The sequence below is a fragment of the Schistocerca cancellata genome, chromosome 2 (assembly GCF_023864275.1).
Source record: "Schistocerca cancellata isolate TAMUIC-IGC-003103 chromosome 2, iqSchCanc2.1, whole genome shotgun sequence".
NCBI lineage: Eukaryota > Metazoa > Arthropoda > Insecta > Orthoptera > Acrididae > Schistocerca > Schistocerca cancellata.
This window is the reverse complement of record NC_064627.1, coordinates 284,099,177-284,115,638: the sequence shown is the minus strand read 5'-3', so window position 1 is coordinate 284,115,638 and position 16,462 is coordinate 284,099,177. Positions and strand designations below refer to the sequence as shown.

Here is a 16,462-nt window from a genome sequence, read left to right as displayed (position 1 = left end):
ATGTTCTACTTCTTTAAAAAAGAAATGTAGCACAGACTGGTTGCCTAGCGTAATCGTTAAGGTGGAGACAAACGCTAAACGTGGCGGATTCCAGTCTCCTTAGGCGCAACCAAACTTTTCATTTTTAAATCTTTATCGAAAAGACTTGATTAATTTTTTATTTGTATTCCTTTGTCACTGTTTTTAATCGTTGTATTGTTGTTGTTGTTGTTGTGGTCTTCAGTCTTGAGACTGGTTTGATGCAGCTCTCCATGCTACTCTATCCTGTGCAAGCTTCTTCATCTCCCAGTACCTAATGCAACCTACATCCTTCTGAATCTGCTTAGTGTATTCATCTCTTGGTCTCCCCCTACGATTTTTACCCTCCACGCTGCCCTCCAATACTAAATTGGTGATCCCTTGATGCCTCAGAACATGACCTATCAACCGATCCCTTCTTCTGGTCAAGTTGTGCCACAAACTTCTCTCCTCCCCAATCCCATTCAATACTTCCTCATTAGTTATGTGATCTACCCATCTAATCTTCAGCATTCTTCTGTAGCACCACATTTCGAAAGCTTATATTCTCTTCTTGTCCAAACTATTTACCGTCCAGGTTTCACTTCCATACATGGCTACACTCCATACAAATACTTTCAGAAATGACTTCCTGACACTTAAATCTATACTCGATGTTAACAAATTTCTCTTCTTCAGAAACGCTTTCCTTGCCATTGCCAGTCTACATTTTATATCCTCTCCACTTCGACCATCATCAGTTATTTTGCTCCCCAAATAGCAAAACTCCTTTACTACTTTAAGTGTCTCATTTCCTAATCTAATACCCTCAACATCACCCGACTTAATTCGACTACATTCCATTATCCTCGTTTTGTTTTTGTTGATGTTCATCTTATATCCTCCTTTCAAGACACCATCCATTCCGTTCAACTGCTCTTCCAAGTCCTTTGCTGTCTCTGACAGAATTACAATGTCATCGCCGAACCTCAAAGTTTTTATTTCTTCTCCATGGATTTTAATACCTACTCCGAATGTTTCTTTTGTTTCCTTTACTGCTTGCTCAATATACAGATTGAATAACATCGGGGAGAGGCTACAACGCTGTCTCACTCCCTTCCCAACCACTGCTTCCCTTTCATGTCCCTCGACTCTTATAACTGCCATCTGGTTTCTGTACAAACTGTAAATAGCCTTTCGCTCCCTGTATTTTACCCCTGCCAGCTTTAGAATTTGAAAGAGAGTATTCCAGTCAACATTGTCAAAAGCTTTCTCTAAGTCTACAAATGCTAGAAACGTAGGTTTGCCTTTCCTTAATCTTTCTTCTAAGGTAAGTCGTAAGGTCAGTATTGCCTCACGTGTTCCAGTATTTCTACGGAATCCAAACTGATCTTCCCCGAGGTCGGCTTCTATTAGTTTTTCCATTCGTCTGCAAAGAATTCGTGTTAGTATTTTGCAGCTGTGGCTTATTAAACCGACTGTTCGGTAATTTTCACATCTGTCAACACCTGCTTTCTTTGAGATTGGAATTATTTATTATATTCTTCTTGAAGTCTGAGGGTATTTCGCCTGTTTCATACATCTTGCTCACCAGATGGTAGTTTTTTGTCAGGACTGGCTCTCCCAAGGCCGTCAGTAGTTCCAATGGAATATTGTCTACTCCGGGGGCCTTGTTTCGACTCAGGTCTTTCAGTGCTCTGTCAAACTCTTCACGCAGTATCGTATCTCCCATTTCATCTTCATCTACATCCTCTTCCATTTCCATAATATTGTCCTCAACTACATCGCCCTTGTATAGACCCTCTATATACTCCTTCCACCTTTCTGCTTTCCCTTCTTTGCTTGGAACTGGGTTTCCATCTGAGCTCTTGATGTTCATACAAGTGGTTCTCTTATCTCCAAAGGTCTCTTTAATTTTCCTGTAGGCAGTATCTATCTTACCCCTAGTGAGATAAGCCTCTACATCCTTACATTTGTCCTCTAGCCATCCCTGCTTAGCCGTTTTGCACTTGCTGTCTATCTCATTTTTGAGACGTTTGTATTCCTTTTTGCCTGCTTCATTTACTGCATTTTTATATTTTCTCCTTTCATCAATTAAATTCAGTATTTCTTCTGTTACCCAAGGATTTCTACTAGCCCTCGTCTTTTTACCTACTTGATCCTCTGCTGCCTTCACTACTTCATCCCTCAGAGCTACCCATTCTTCTTTTACTGTATTTCTTTCCCCCATTCCTGTCAATTGTTCCCTTATGCTCTCCCTGAAACTCTGTACTACCTCTGATTCTTTCAGTTTATCCAGGTCCCATCTCCTTAAATTCCCACCTTTTTGCAGTTTCTTCAGTTTTAATCTACAGTTCATAACCAATAGATTGTGATCAGAATCCACATCTGCCCCTGGAAATGTCTTACAATTTAAAACCTGGTTCCTAAATCTCTGTCTTACCATTAGGTAATCTATCTGAACCTGTCAGTATCTCCAGGTTCTTTCCATGTATACAACGTTCTTTGATGATTCTTAAACCAAGTATTAGCTATGATTAAGTTATGCTCTGCGCAAAATCCTACCAGGCGGCTTCCTCTTTCATTTCTTAGCCCCAATCCATATTCACCTACTATGTTTCCTTCTCTCCCTTTTCCTACTTTCGAATTCCAGTCACCCATGACTATTAAATTTTCGTCTCCCTTCACTACCTGAATAATTTCTTTTATCTCATCATACATTTCTTCAATTTCTTCGTCATCTGCAGAGCTAGTTGGCATATAAACTTGTACTACTGTAGTAGGTGTGGGCTTCGTATCTATCTTGGCCACAATAATGCGTTCACTATGCTGTTTGTAGTAGCTTACCTGCATTCCTATTTTCCTATTCATTATTAAAGCTACTCCTGCATTACCACTATTTGACTTTGTGTTTATAACCCTGTAGTCACCTGACCAAAAGTCTTGTTCCTCCTGCCACCGAACTTCACTAATTCCCACTATATCTAACTTTAACCTATCCATTTCCCTTTTTAAATTTTCTAACCTACCTGCCCGATTAAGGGATCTGACATTCCACGCTCCGATCCGTAGAGCGCCAGTTTTCTTTCTCCTGATAATGACATCCTCTTGAGTAGTCCCCGCCCGGAGATCCGAATGGGGGACTATTTTACCTCCGGAATATTTTACCCAAGAGGACGCCATCATCATTTAATCATACAGTAAAGCTGCATGCACTCGGGAAAAATTACGGCCGTAGTTTCCCCTTGCTTTCAGCCGTTCGCAGTACCAGTACAGCAAGGCCGATTTGGTTATTGTTACAAGGCCAGATCAGTCAATCATGCAGACTGTTGCCCCTGCAACTACTGAAAAGGCTGCTGCCCCTCTTCAGGAACCACACGTTTGTCTGGCCTCTCAACAGATGCCCCTCCGTTGTGGTTGCACCTACGGTACGGCTATCTGTATCGCTGAGGCACGCAAGCCTCCCCACCAACGGCAAGGTCTATCTTTTTCAATTTCTCTCATTTTTCTTCCTATCATTCTTTTTCCACTTGGAATCGACACTTTCAATGCCGGCCGGGGTGGCCGAGCGGTTCCAGGCGCTTCAGTCTGAAACCGCGCGACCGCTACGGTCGCAGGTTCGAATCCTGCCTCGGGCATGGATGTGTGTGATGTCCTTAGGTTAGTTAGGTTTAAGTAGTTCTTAGTTCTAGAGGACTGATGACCTCAGATGTTAAGTCCCATAGTGCTCAGAGCCATTTGAACCATTTTTGAACACTTTCAATTATTTATTGCACAAGAACTAAACATGGTGTCATACATATTGCAGAGAAACTCTGAAAGTTATTTTTACAAACATTCGATGTGCGAACCACGAGTGACCCGGCAGACGTCAATACGGTAATCGAATTCTTGCCATACCCGTCCCGGCATGGCATCGTCGACTGTGGCAGTCGCTTCCCGTATTCTCTCCCGGAGCTCTGCTACATCACGTGGTAGAGGCGGTACATATACCAAATCTTTAATGTGTCCCCACAGAAAAAAGTCACACAGAGTGATATATGGTGATCGGGGAGGCCATTTCATGAAACAGCCGTCTCCTTCTGTAGCACGGTCGATCCATCGATACGGCAGCTCCGTGTTCAGGTTCCCACGAACTTCACGATGAAAATGGGGTGGAGCCCCATCCCGCTGAAAGATGACCGGAGAGTCCGATTGCATTTGAGGCATGAGCCATTGCTGGAACATGGACTCCTTATGAATGTCTCTACATTCAATTCACTCACACTGGGACGTCCGCTTCTCTTTGCACAAGCAACCCGTCGTAACGAATTTGTTGTGCCAGTGGTATATGGCCTTCCTTACTGGTGGTTTCTTACCGTACTTGGTTCTAAACATCCGTTGAACAGCTGTAGCACACTTATTTTTGTCGAACTCCAACACACAGAAAGCTCGCTCCGCACCTGAGCTCGCCATGTTTGTGACTAGCAATGACTATCGGCAAATTACCAAACAACGCTATGGCGGTATACATGAAAAAAAAAATTCATGGTCTCTCTTCAAAATGACATATGTATGATATCTGTACAATGTTTGGTTCTTGTGCAATAAATAATTAAAGTGTTCCCGGACTTTATGTACATCCCTATAGTGAATGCAGTAACATGGACGAAAATATAGATGATTAAACGGAAAAAATAAAGTTAATACAAAAAACTAATTAAAATCATATGAACTAAGTTTCACAGTGGAAAAACAATGACGAGGAGAAAAATGACAGCAGATGAAAAAGTCAGTACGGTGATTAAAATGACGTGACAAAGGAAAAGACATAAAAAATTACATTTAAACCAACTGACTGAATATTTTAGAGATTAACGTCATTTCAAGAAAGATTTAAAATATCTGAAAGGACCTGAGGATATTCGAACCAACAACCCTATTACGCTACTTAACCACTCTTTACAACTTTGCTTTATTAAAGCTGTTCGGTTGTTACATTTGACTGAGTCTCTGGACACTGCTGCCCCCTCTGGAGGTGTTTGTACATGAGGGACAGTGGTCAGTGGGCCACCCCTCCAAGGGCACCTAACGGGACACTCGCCGCGGCGAGGGAGAGATTTGGCAGTGGTGAATGGGCCGTCGGCCGGGCAGCTGTGCTTAGCTCGTGGCCGCGCGCGCCATGTAAACGGCAAAGATGTGTATTTCGTTTGTTAATTTACACTAAGTGATTATCTAAACTCTCGTGTGTCATTACAATCTCAATGGATTCGAACCATACAGTCCTCTTCAATTCGTGGTCCTCCGGTACATTAACGTTTTCGTCTGCGGACGCAATTATTTTGGTCCTCCGGGCCTGATTGTGATGGAATCGACGAAGTCTCGTGCAGCGACAGCCTTCCATCGGCGGAACGGCAGCGACGAGTGTCGACGGAGCAACACGGAGACGCAGCCTACAGCGCCGAGACGACGCATCTGAAAGTTAAGTACCTGGTCTGGCTATCCTGCTTCCTGTAATTCCCACTCATTGTTAACTGCTGCTTCTGCTGTTGCCTGCCACCGCTAGCTTTCCGTGATGGACGAAGTATTAAGAAAGAAACTTGTAACCACACGCTCGGTGGCGAAAGCAAGCCTCAAACGATTGTTACAAGTATGCAAACGAATTCGATGTAACAGGCAAATCGGACACTTTGGACATTACTGACAGGCTAGAACAGTTGCCAAAGATCGTGGAGAAGTATGATGACGCGCAGTCACAACTCGAATTGTTTGAAGATGCAGAGTCATACTGAGGACAGACAAACCTTCGGAAATGTGGTCTTCGAGGTTTCGAAAAAAATGAGAGCGATTCAGATGAATCACACAAACGTAGTTGACAAAGTTTCGTCAGATGCTGGGTCTGACTCGAGTGTGTCAATACGTAGCATCAAGCTGCCCACCATAAAACTGCCGTCATTTAATGGTGATGTAATGCCATTCCGGCATTTTTACGACACATTTGTGAGTCTCTTCGTAAATAATGGGAAACATGGGGACATTGCTAAGTACCGTCATTTGCTGCGTTCGTTAACAGATGAAACACACACTGTAATTGCCCATCTCCCTGTGACTAATAATAACTTTAAGGTAGCATTTGATTTGGTCTGTAATAGATACAATAATCCTCGGCTGATTGCATCAGCACACTTAAAGAAACTGCTAGCGCTACCGGCGGTGACAAATCCTTGTTCAAGAGGACTTCGTGCACTACTAAACGAAGCTTTAAGCTATGTGCGTGCGCTGATGGCATTGCAGCTACACGTCTCTTTGCAAGACATAACCACTTCACAACACCTTATAGAAAGGGTTGAACATTCAATAAGAACCGAGTTTGAAGCCATCTGATTTCGAGTAGCTTTCCGACATTTAAAGAAACCTGTGCCTTTCTCGAGAATAAATGTAAATCTTTCAGAAATTGCCAGAATATAGCACCACAACATCAGGAAAAACTGTTAATAAACATCAGAATGCGCCCAACACCAAGCAGTTAGGGCATTCGACACAGACATACGTTGGTACAGGTACTGCATGTGTCATGTGCTACCAGCCTCACACAATGCACAAGTGCAGCAAATTCAACAAGCCACGTGTAGTGAACGCAAGGCTGTTGTGATGCGCAACAACTTGTGCTACAACTGTCAGAAGAGTGATCACAGGACCTCTCAATGCAACTTCATTACCTGTCATACCTGTGGTAAACCAACCCACAAGTTATTACACGCAGAATCACAACGGACACAAGACGCACCAAGGAAGGAGTGTGCAGGTGACATGCAACACCAAGACAATGGCAAACATCAGTCAACTACATCGAGCTATTGTGCACTGAAGATCGGTCCAGGCAAACGACAGCGATAATAAGGTAAGGCTGCAAGATAACAATGGAAAATGGCAGACTTGTGCTCTATTAGACTCTGGGTCGCAGTCATGCTTGATATCGGAAACATGTGCACAACGCCTCAAACTTCAAAGGTGGCATAGCAGAGTACCGATTCAAGGACTAGGTGCAACCCGCTCAGAAACAATACACCGTGTCTCTATACTAGTGGGCTCCTGTGTAAACGACTTTATGTCATCTGTCAAACGCTTAGTTTTGCCAAAGATAATTGACACCTTGCCTGAACGAAAAACTGATCCCAGTACGTGGTCCGTGCCAAATGTACAACTCGCTGATCCAGAGTTTCGGTCACCTGCAAAGGTCGATCTGTTGCTAGGAGCAGAATTTTGTCCATACATTCACAAATGAAGGACTATCTCCTTAGGAACTCATCATCCAGAGCTTCAAGAGACAGAACTAGGTTGGGTCATATCTGGTCAGTATCAAACGGTAGAGGGCAACATTTCGTCACGGCGGCCGGTCGTGTCGTGCTTTGTAAAAACAAACACTGATGTTCAATCACTCTTGAAGAAATTCTGGAAGACAGAAGAATTAAATCGTGAAGTAATGACGAAATAAGAGGAACAATGTCAAGCACACTTCGTGCAACACACAGCGAAAGATTCCACAGGCAAATTCGTTGTCCATCTTTCGTTTCGCGAAGAGCCAAGTTAATTACAACACTGCAGCAAAGCTCTTCTCTCAGACTGAGCAGAAACTGGCGAGACACCCGAAGCTTAAAGAAAGCTACACACAGTTTATGAGGGAATATGCAGACCCAGGACGTATGGAACCAGTAGCTACACCTACTGCTATTTCATACTGCATGCGACACCATGCAGTTCTTAAGGAAGCCAGCACGACTACCAAAACATGAGTAGTTTTTGATTGTTCGGCAAAAACGAGCTCTAATTAGTCGCTAAACAGACCAACGATTCAAAACATTTGTGATCCATAATATTACGCTTCCTCATGTATCGTATAGGCTTCACAGCTGACATAGAGAAGATGTATCGGCAAGTTCTGGTAGCGGATGAAGATCGCACCTACCAACGAATACTGTGGGGGAGTGACATCAGTTAAAGACAGTCACATACGGAATGGCCCGTGTACCTTTTCTTGCGGTACAATGTCTGTTACAATTAGCTCATGAAGAGCGCAGATGTAACAAGACAGCAAACGTTCTTGCTAATGACTCTTATGTGGACGATTGTATCTCAGGTTGCGATACAGTAGAGACTGCAATCAAAGTCCAGCAAGATCTCACGAAGCTTTGGAAAAAAGGTCGTTTCTCATTACGGAAGTGGTCCACTAACAGTGTGGAATTCCTCGAAAATATCCCCTCAGAGTTAAGAGAGACACAAGTACCCTTACGGCTTGATAACGACGAGGACATTAAAACCTTAGGTTTACTCTTCAAAATTGTAAATAATGTCAAGCCAGCACTTAAGATCTACAGCTTCACAAAACGCATTGTACTGGCTGTCACGTCATCCATTTCGATCCTCTGGGATTAATCAGTCCCAATGTTATCACATTCAAAATCTTTTTGCAACGTCTGTGGCAGCTTCAGTTAACATGGGACGAGCCCTTGCCTCAAGAGTTGAATCGCATGTGGCAGATATTATACAGAGAGGTTCGCATGATAGATAATATTCGTGTTGCTCGTATAGTCATTACAGAAGGAAAACTTGTCAGTATTCAACTGCACGGATTCTGGGTTGCTTCAGAGAAGGCCTATGGCTGGTGTATATATGTAAGATCAACTAATCATCATGGAATAACATGTGTCAAATTGTTAAGCTCCAAAATACGAGTATCTCCACTGAAAAAGTTATCCTTACATCGCCTGGAGTTCTGTGGTGCTCTTCTGCTGTCGCGACTACTACAGCATGTTGTTCGCTCGCTGGGTATAGACATAGAACGAAATTATTTGTTGACTGACTCATCTATCACACTGGCATGGCTAGCGTCTACACCCACGCGGTGGAAGGCATTTGTGGGGAACGGTGTCGCTGAGATACAGGAAAACACAGCAGCCACGGAGTGGAACTACGTATCTACAATGGAAAACTCAGCTGATTTGACTTCGCGAGGAGTGTTTCCTGCAGACGTGCAAGAAAACAGTCTGTGATAGGAAGGACCAGCTTGGCTTAAGGAAGACATCACTCCACGGCCTGTGATAGACACCCCTAGCGATTCTGGAGCCCAGGAGCTGCTAAAGTCCTCTGTCACATGAGCAGAGCAGTTCAAGACGGTATCATCTGTCGATTCTCAAAGTTGTCACGATTACAGCTGATATTGGCATACTGTCTTAGATTCATTAATAACTGCAAAGGAAATGAAAGTAACTGCTGAATTATCTCGCAATGAACTGCAGGACGCTTTGCTACAGTGTGTCAGGATAGCACAAGAAGATAGATAGACAACGGAAATCTACCAGTGGAAGACCATAAAGCTAGTGGATAAAAATAGCAAGCTCAAATCACTGCAAGCTATCGTTGGTGACATGAGACTTCTACGGGTTGGAGGCAGACTACGAAATGCTGATCTGTCATATGAGGAGAAGCATCCACTCGTACTGCCACCTAACCATCATCTCACACAACTAATAGTGGAAAGTGAACATCGTCGTCTTTCCTACGCAGGATGTCAACTGTTGCTTACGTCTCTCAGAAAGCAATGTTGGATACGTAACGGACGAAATGCAATCCGGCGTGTTCTGCATCAGGGCTTGACTTGTCAGTGGTTGAAGGCAAATACTGCACAACAGCTTTTGGGAGATCTGCCTTGCCCAGGTGTAGAAGGTGTGAAGCCTTTCTTCAATTGTGGGATTGATTACACAGGACCGTTCTATGTGGAAACAGGCTCGCGGAGATCCAAATTAAAGAACAAGTGCTACGTTGCCCAGTTGGTGTGTTTGGCTGGCTACACGAGAAGTGCATTTGGAGGCAGTTGGCAAGATGACGACTGAAGCATTCCTGTCGGCGCTCCGAAGATTTGTTTCATGGCGGAGTAGGTGCCAAAACTGTAGAGCGACAATGGGAAAAACTTCGTTGGAGCTAGTCGGGAACTTCGCGAGTTACAAGCTGCTGTGAACAGTCATTATCAGCAAGCACAGGTGAGAAGCTTTATGCGCGAATAAGGTATCGACTGGCACTTCATTCCTCCTGCGTCACCACACTTTGGCGGAATATGGGAAGCTGGAGTGAAGTCCTTCACGTACCATTTGTGGCGAACCATTGGAACCATATGTCCAACTTTCGAAGAGTTGACAAGCCCGGCTTGCCAGATTGAGGCTTGCTTGAATTCTCGTCCTCTGACGCCACTGTCTTGCGACCCTACTGATCCCCAAGCCCTCAACCCAGGTCATTTCCTGATTGGAACCGCGGTCACAAGCATCCCTCAGCCAGATCTAGGTACAGCCGACCTGAGCTTGCTCACAAGGTGGCAACTACTGCAGCAAGGCTTCCAGATCTTTTGGCGGCGCTGGTCATCTGACTACCTGTATCATCTGCAGCAGCGGGCCAAGCGGATGGTCCCTCGTAGCGCATATGTCATAGTAAGAAAAGATAACCTGCCACCCTTATGTTGGAAGCTGGCCGTCATTGAAAGAGTACACCCTGGGAGCGACAGGACTGTGCGAGTGCCCACTATTCGCACACCGCAAGAAGTTTTCAAGAGACCAATCTGCAAGCTATGTCCTTTACCGAGTGACGTGATTCAAAAGTGAACAGTGTACTCGTGTTTTTTATTTGTGTGTTTTTCTTCTTTTGTCTTGTATGCAGCAGACTCAGTGTATTTCGCCATTTTTCATGTTTAAATGTATATTTGTTTATGCGATTGTGATTTCCAGATGCCAGTTACGAACTCTATGGACAGAATACTCACTGAAGAACGCAATGTTGTGTGTGTTTACTTGTGTTATTTTCTATGATTTAGCAGGACTTGGGTTACTTGTTACTCTGGCGTGCCACAGGGAAGTGTTGTGGAACCATTGCTTTTCACAATAAATATAAATGACCTAGTAGATAGTGTCGGAAGTTCCATGCTTCTTTTCGCGCATGATGCTGTAGCATACAGAGAAGTTGCAGCATTAGAAAATTGCAGCGAAATGCAGGTAGATGTGCAGCGGATAAGCACTTGGTGCAGGGAGTGGCAACTGACCCTTAACATAGGCAAATGTAATGCATTGCGATCACATAGAAAGAAGGATCCTTTATTGTATGATTATATGATAGCGGAACAAACACTGGTAGCAGTTACTTCTGTAAAATATCTGGGAGTATGAGTACAGAAGGATTTGAAGTGGAATGATTGTATAAAATTAATTGTTGGTAAGGCGGGTGCCAAGTTGAGATTCATTAGGAGAGTCCTTAGAAAATGTAGTCCATCAACAAAGGAGGTGGCTTACAAAACACTCGTTCGACCTATACTTGAGAATTGCTCATCAGTGTGGGATCCGTACCAGGTCGGGTTGACAGAGGAGATAGAGAAGATCCAAAGAAGAGCGGCGCGTTTCGTCACAGGGTTATTTGGTAAGCGTGATAGCGTTGCGAAAATGTTTAGCAAACTCAAGTGGCAGACTCTGCAAGAGACGCGCTCTGCATCGCGGTGTAGCTTGCTGTCCAGGTTTCGAGAGGGTGCGTTTCTGGATGAGGTATCGAATATATTGCTTCCCCCTACTTATACCTCGCGACGAGATCACGAATGTAAAATTAGAGATATTCGAGCGCGCACGGAGGCTTTCTGGCAGTCGTTCTTCCCGCGAACCATACGCGACTGGAACAGGAAAAGGAGGTAATGCAGTGGCACGTAAAGTGCCCTCCGCCACACACCGTTGGGTGGCTTGCGGAGTATAAATGTAGATTATGCTGCAAAGAAAGTGATATTTCTTTCGCAGCCGTTATGTTCGGTAGTTACATTTCACTGAGTCTCTAGACAGTGCTGCCCTCTCTGGAGGTATTCGTACATGAGTGACAGTGGTCAGTGATCCACCCCTCCAAGGGCACCCAACGGTACACTCGTCGAGGCGAGGGAGAGATTTGGCAGTGGCGAATGGGCTGTCGGTCGGGCGGCTGTCCTTAAAAGAATGGTTCAAATGGCTCTGAGCACTATGGGACTTAACATCTGAGGTCATCAGTCCCCTAGAACTTAGAACTACTTAAACCTAACTAACGTAAGGACATCACACACATCAATGCCCGAGGCAGGATTCGAACCTGTGACCGTAGCGGGCTGTCCTTAGCTTGTGGCTGTGGGCGCCATGTAAACGGCAAAGATGTATATTTTGGTTGTTAACTTACCTATGAATAACAAGTGATTACCTCAACTCTCGTGTTTTATCACAGTCTGAATAAACTCGGACCGTTAACAGTCCTCTTCAATTCATGGATCTCCGGTACATTTACGTTTTCGTCTGCGGACGCTAACAAAATCTGTAGAGCATCATGTGAAACTCAGATTTTCTTTCGGCGGGTACTCGCTAACGAGGACCCACCAGGGTGAAGGGCTGCATGGTGTCTTACCTGGGACCTCCATCTGCATTGCCGCAAAGATGTTTTCAAAAAGTCGATCCCACCGCTGCGGACGTCTCCTTGTTACACAAGGGCAGCGCGGACTGTCGCAGAAGATTAAGAAGCGACAGAGAGAAGGCGGGGTCTGCACTTGGAGGCGGCTTCACCGCCATGCAGTGGAGGCAGCTGCACGAATACAGGAGAGAGAAGACCAGAGAGCGGTGGCGCGTGTTTACTCGTCGTAGTGTCGCAGTCCCCCTTACCATCCGCAGCGCAGACGGCGCCGGACGAAAACACTGCCGCGTCCCTGCTCGCAGATACCGGGAATCTTGTTTACGAGTCTGGGTGTCCGTAAACGGCGTCTCAAGCCCCTTCGTCTGCACTACTACGTCGAACGAAATAACAAGCAGCGAGACAATCTGCTCCAAAACATTCGAAGCTGAACTCATTATCAAGAATGTTGCACGTTTACTTGCAACTAACGATGCCGATAAGGGCAACAACACGTCAGTTCTGTAGCTGTTCTTAATTTGTTTTAATGAAACAATCCGCACCCATTACAGTGACACAAGCCGAAACCCTTTTTCGAGAGTTACTCTTCACTGTCTCCATTATGTCACTATTTCTTTTTCCAGCGGATTACTGACTACTGTGTCCATCATGTGTTATTATGCGTATAAAGTAGCAGATTGCTTCACATCGAACAGTGCGAGATCCCCAGTTTTTATGTTACGCTTATCGCTAATTTCGGCAACTCCGCATTACTTTCGTCTTCCTTTGGTTTAGTTCAAATGGTTCAAATGGCTCTGAGCACTATGGGACTTAACAGCTGTGGTCATCAGTCCACTAGAACTTAGAACTACTTCAACCTAACTAACCTAAGGACATCACACACATCCATGCCCGAGGCACGATTCGAACCTGCGACCGTAGCGGTCGCGCGGTTCCAGACTGAAGCGCCTAGAACCGCTCGGCCACCACGGGCGGCGCGGCCCTTACAGATTGATTTGTTTTCCTGCGAAACTTAGTAGAGCACACCACTCCCTGTAGAGCCACCGTGAAAATTATGCACGCAGACGACATAGATTCGATACCAGTTAGTACATGAACTGCTAAGTTCTTTTATATAAACGAAGAACTGTGTTATAACGCACGTCAAATATGTAAACATGGAAGACGAGAGGACAGCATGCTCTTAAAAGGAACGATGCACTGACACAATCCATAGTGAGCTATCACTTGAAAGTGGGATAATAGGTCGAAATCGCGATCGTGGCAAGTAAATACAAGTGCCCAGTAAGTAATGCAACACTTTCTTTTTCTGAAAGCCGGCTGGGTTTATTCAAGATTCCAGCACACAATATTATTCCCCTCTCTTTTGTCTACAAAACCTTTTTGCACTGTAATCTCCGTCCAATGCGGCGGCCTTACGCCACCGTTCTGGGAGGGCCTGTATGGTACCACCCTACTAGTGGACGTCGGAGCCAACACCTTGCTGCATCCCTTCCCATCATCCACGTACTGCTTCCTGCGGAGTGCGCCCATCGTTGGGCCAAATAGATGGAAGTCGGAAGGTGCAGGGCCCGGCCTGTAGGGCGGATGAGGAAGAAAAGTCCAATCGTGTTTTGTGACCTCTCGGGTGCGCATACTTGTGTCAGGCCTTGCGTTGTCATGGAGATGGCGGAGTTCGTTCGTATTTTGGGACGATGAACGTGTTGAAGTCGCTTCTTTAATTTTATGAGGGTGTGTGCGGCAGGCCCGGACAGGTATGAGCAATCTTGTTGCGATGATGGCAGACGCTTCACCTAACAATTCACCGTGCTTTTGTTCACTGCCAGGTCTCCGTAGTCATTCTGCAAACGCCTGCGAGTGCCTGCGATGCTGTTGTTTTGCGCCAAAAGAATCTCAGTGACAGCTCTCCGCTTGGAAAGCACCTCAGTTACACACGCCATTGCGAAGGCTACGTTACGTATAGCGCCGCCACCTATTGGAACTCATGAAACTATAGGGGCATGTCCCACAACAAATTCCACATTTTTTCAACCGAAATCGGCCGAGAAAAAAACCTGTTGCATTATTTATTGAACGCCCCTTCTACATTTCATAATAATGCCGGCGGAAACGTTGTCCTTTCTGAGCTACTTTCTGCGATTGCTCTGAAATGCTGATCATTCGCAAATGCAAGCGTGTCATTATGACGTTTGCTGCACGCCATCATCACTGTGTTGCAATTTTAGTGGACAGTAGTGTACTTGCTGCAATGCGTACGGCAACTCCTCGCAATGGGCGTTTGCTACCAGATTACTTTCATTGCAACATTACCTTTTAATCAAAGTAGCTTTAATAGCTACATAACGAACAGAACGTAGTAGGCGACAGTACATTAATATCTGAATGAAATGATAAACAAAAAAAAAATGGTTCAAGATACGGAGAACAGCTGTCACTGCTGCTAAACATGACAGTTCGTTGTTCCGTAGCAGAACTACTTGGCACAGTTCTGTAAGAAATTTTTTGGTTGAAATAGCCTGGTAGAACGCTCGTGCGTGGTGCCGTCGAAGCGAGCGACAGATTGCAAGCGTGCGTGTGTGTGTGTGTGTGTGTGTGTGTGAGAGAGAGAGAGAGAGAGAGAGAGAGAGAGAGAGAGAGAGAGAGACAGAGAGAGAGCGTTAACGCGGAACGCTTTCTTCATCTTGGGCGTCGTTTGGCTTTGAGTGAGTTATGTAAGGCAGCCTACTTAAACACATCTCGCCATCGGGAAGAGGATAAACGTTTAACGTCTAGTCGAAGGCGTGTTTACTAGACACAGAGAACAGGCTGGAGGACAAGCCTCAACAAGGAAATCGACCGTGCCTGTTTCAATGGAACCAGCTCGGCATTCGCCTAACTCGATTTAAGGAACCAAGGAAAGCCAAAACCCGGCAGAAACTAGACATTGTCTATTTTGTGACCGTTACTGTGACAAATTACTTCGAATCGTTCTCAAGAGGGGTGCTTGACAGTTAAAACCGGTCTACCTTGTTATTAATTTCTGCGATCGAGACACCGTAAAAAAAAACATTCGCAAATCTGGAGTGACAGCGAGACTGTCTATTCCATGTAAACACAGCCCATACCATTATGGAACCACCACCAGGTCGCACAGTGTCTTGGTAACAACTTGGGTCAATGGCTTCGTGTGGTCTGTGCCACCTTAGAACCCTACGAGCAGCTCTCACCAACTAAATTGGGACTCATCTACCCAGGCCACCGTTTTCCAGTTGTCTAGGGTCCAACCGATAGGGTCACGAGCCCAGGAGAGGCGCTGCAGGCGACGTCGTGTTTTTCTGAACATGGCAACCCGAGGTTCTACCTTCGACAGCAGCCTCAGTCATCGAGTTTAATTGATTAAGGCGGTAGACTGTGAGTCCCTTTCGGTTACGGTATATTCATCTGCAACCAATAGGATGTTAGGAAGCTATATGAAGATTGTAACTTTTCTGAGAGAACAGATACCAATGGTGACCATGCAGCTTCTCTAGAAAGAAATGATAATTAATCGAAACCCTCAGCAGCCAACAGGTTAAAGGTTACCCGGCCATTGACCTCCTTCTGTGCGAATGCGCATACTTTGCCCGGACTCTTACGGGAGTCACCTTAGTTGGCGCTAGTAATGAGTGAATGATCAAATATCCTTTAGGAACATTACGAATGTAGAATTATGGACAGTTGGGAATGTGAGTCTCACGGGAAGCGTGCAAGGGATAAGTCCCTGCAGTCGCGCTATCCTCTGTGCCCTCGGTGGCTCAGATGGACAGAGCGTCTGTCGTATAAGCAGGAGATCCCGGGTTCGAGTCCCGGTCGAGGCACACGTTTTCAGATGTCGCCACTGAGGTATGTCAACAACATCTGTTGGTAGCTGAGGGTTTCGATTAATTATCATTTCAATGTTAGGAAGCGTTTACTGAAATTACGATTTGTACTCAAAAAGTATTAATTATTACAATGTTTGCATTATGGTAAACACTGAACTCGTTTCGACACACTACTGTAATACTAAGCCAAACAACTTGGC

General features: G+C 45.1%; 1 long non-coding RNA gene and 1 other non-coding gene across 2 annotated transcripts in view; one reads left to right on the top strand and one right to left on the bottom strand.

The window, feature by feature from the left end:
- Positions 1-16,462, bottom strand: part of LOC126161625 (uncharacterized) — a 1,324,793-nt gene that overhangs the window by 142,603 nt on the left and 1,165,728 nt on the right. The gene's annotated exons all lie outside the window — the stretch shown is intronic.
- On the top strand, positions 16,182-16,256 carry Trnai-uau (transfer RNA isoleucine (anticodon UAU)). The gene has a single exon. It is a non-coding gene; the product is annotated as a tRNA-Ile (tRNA).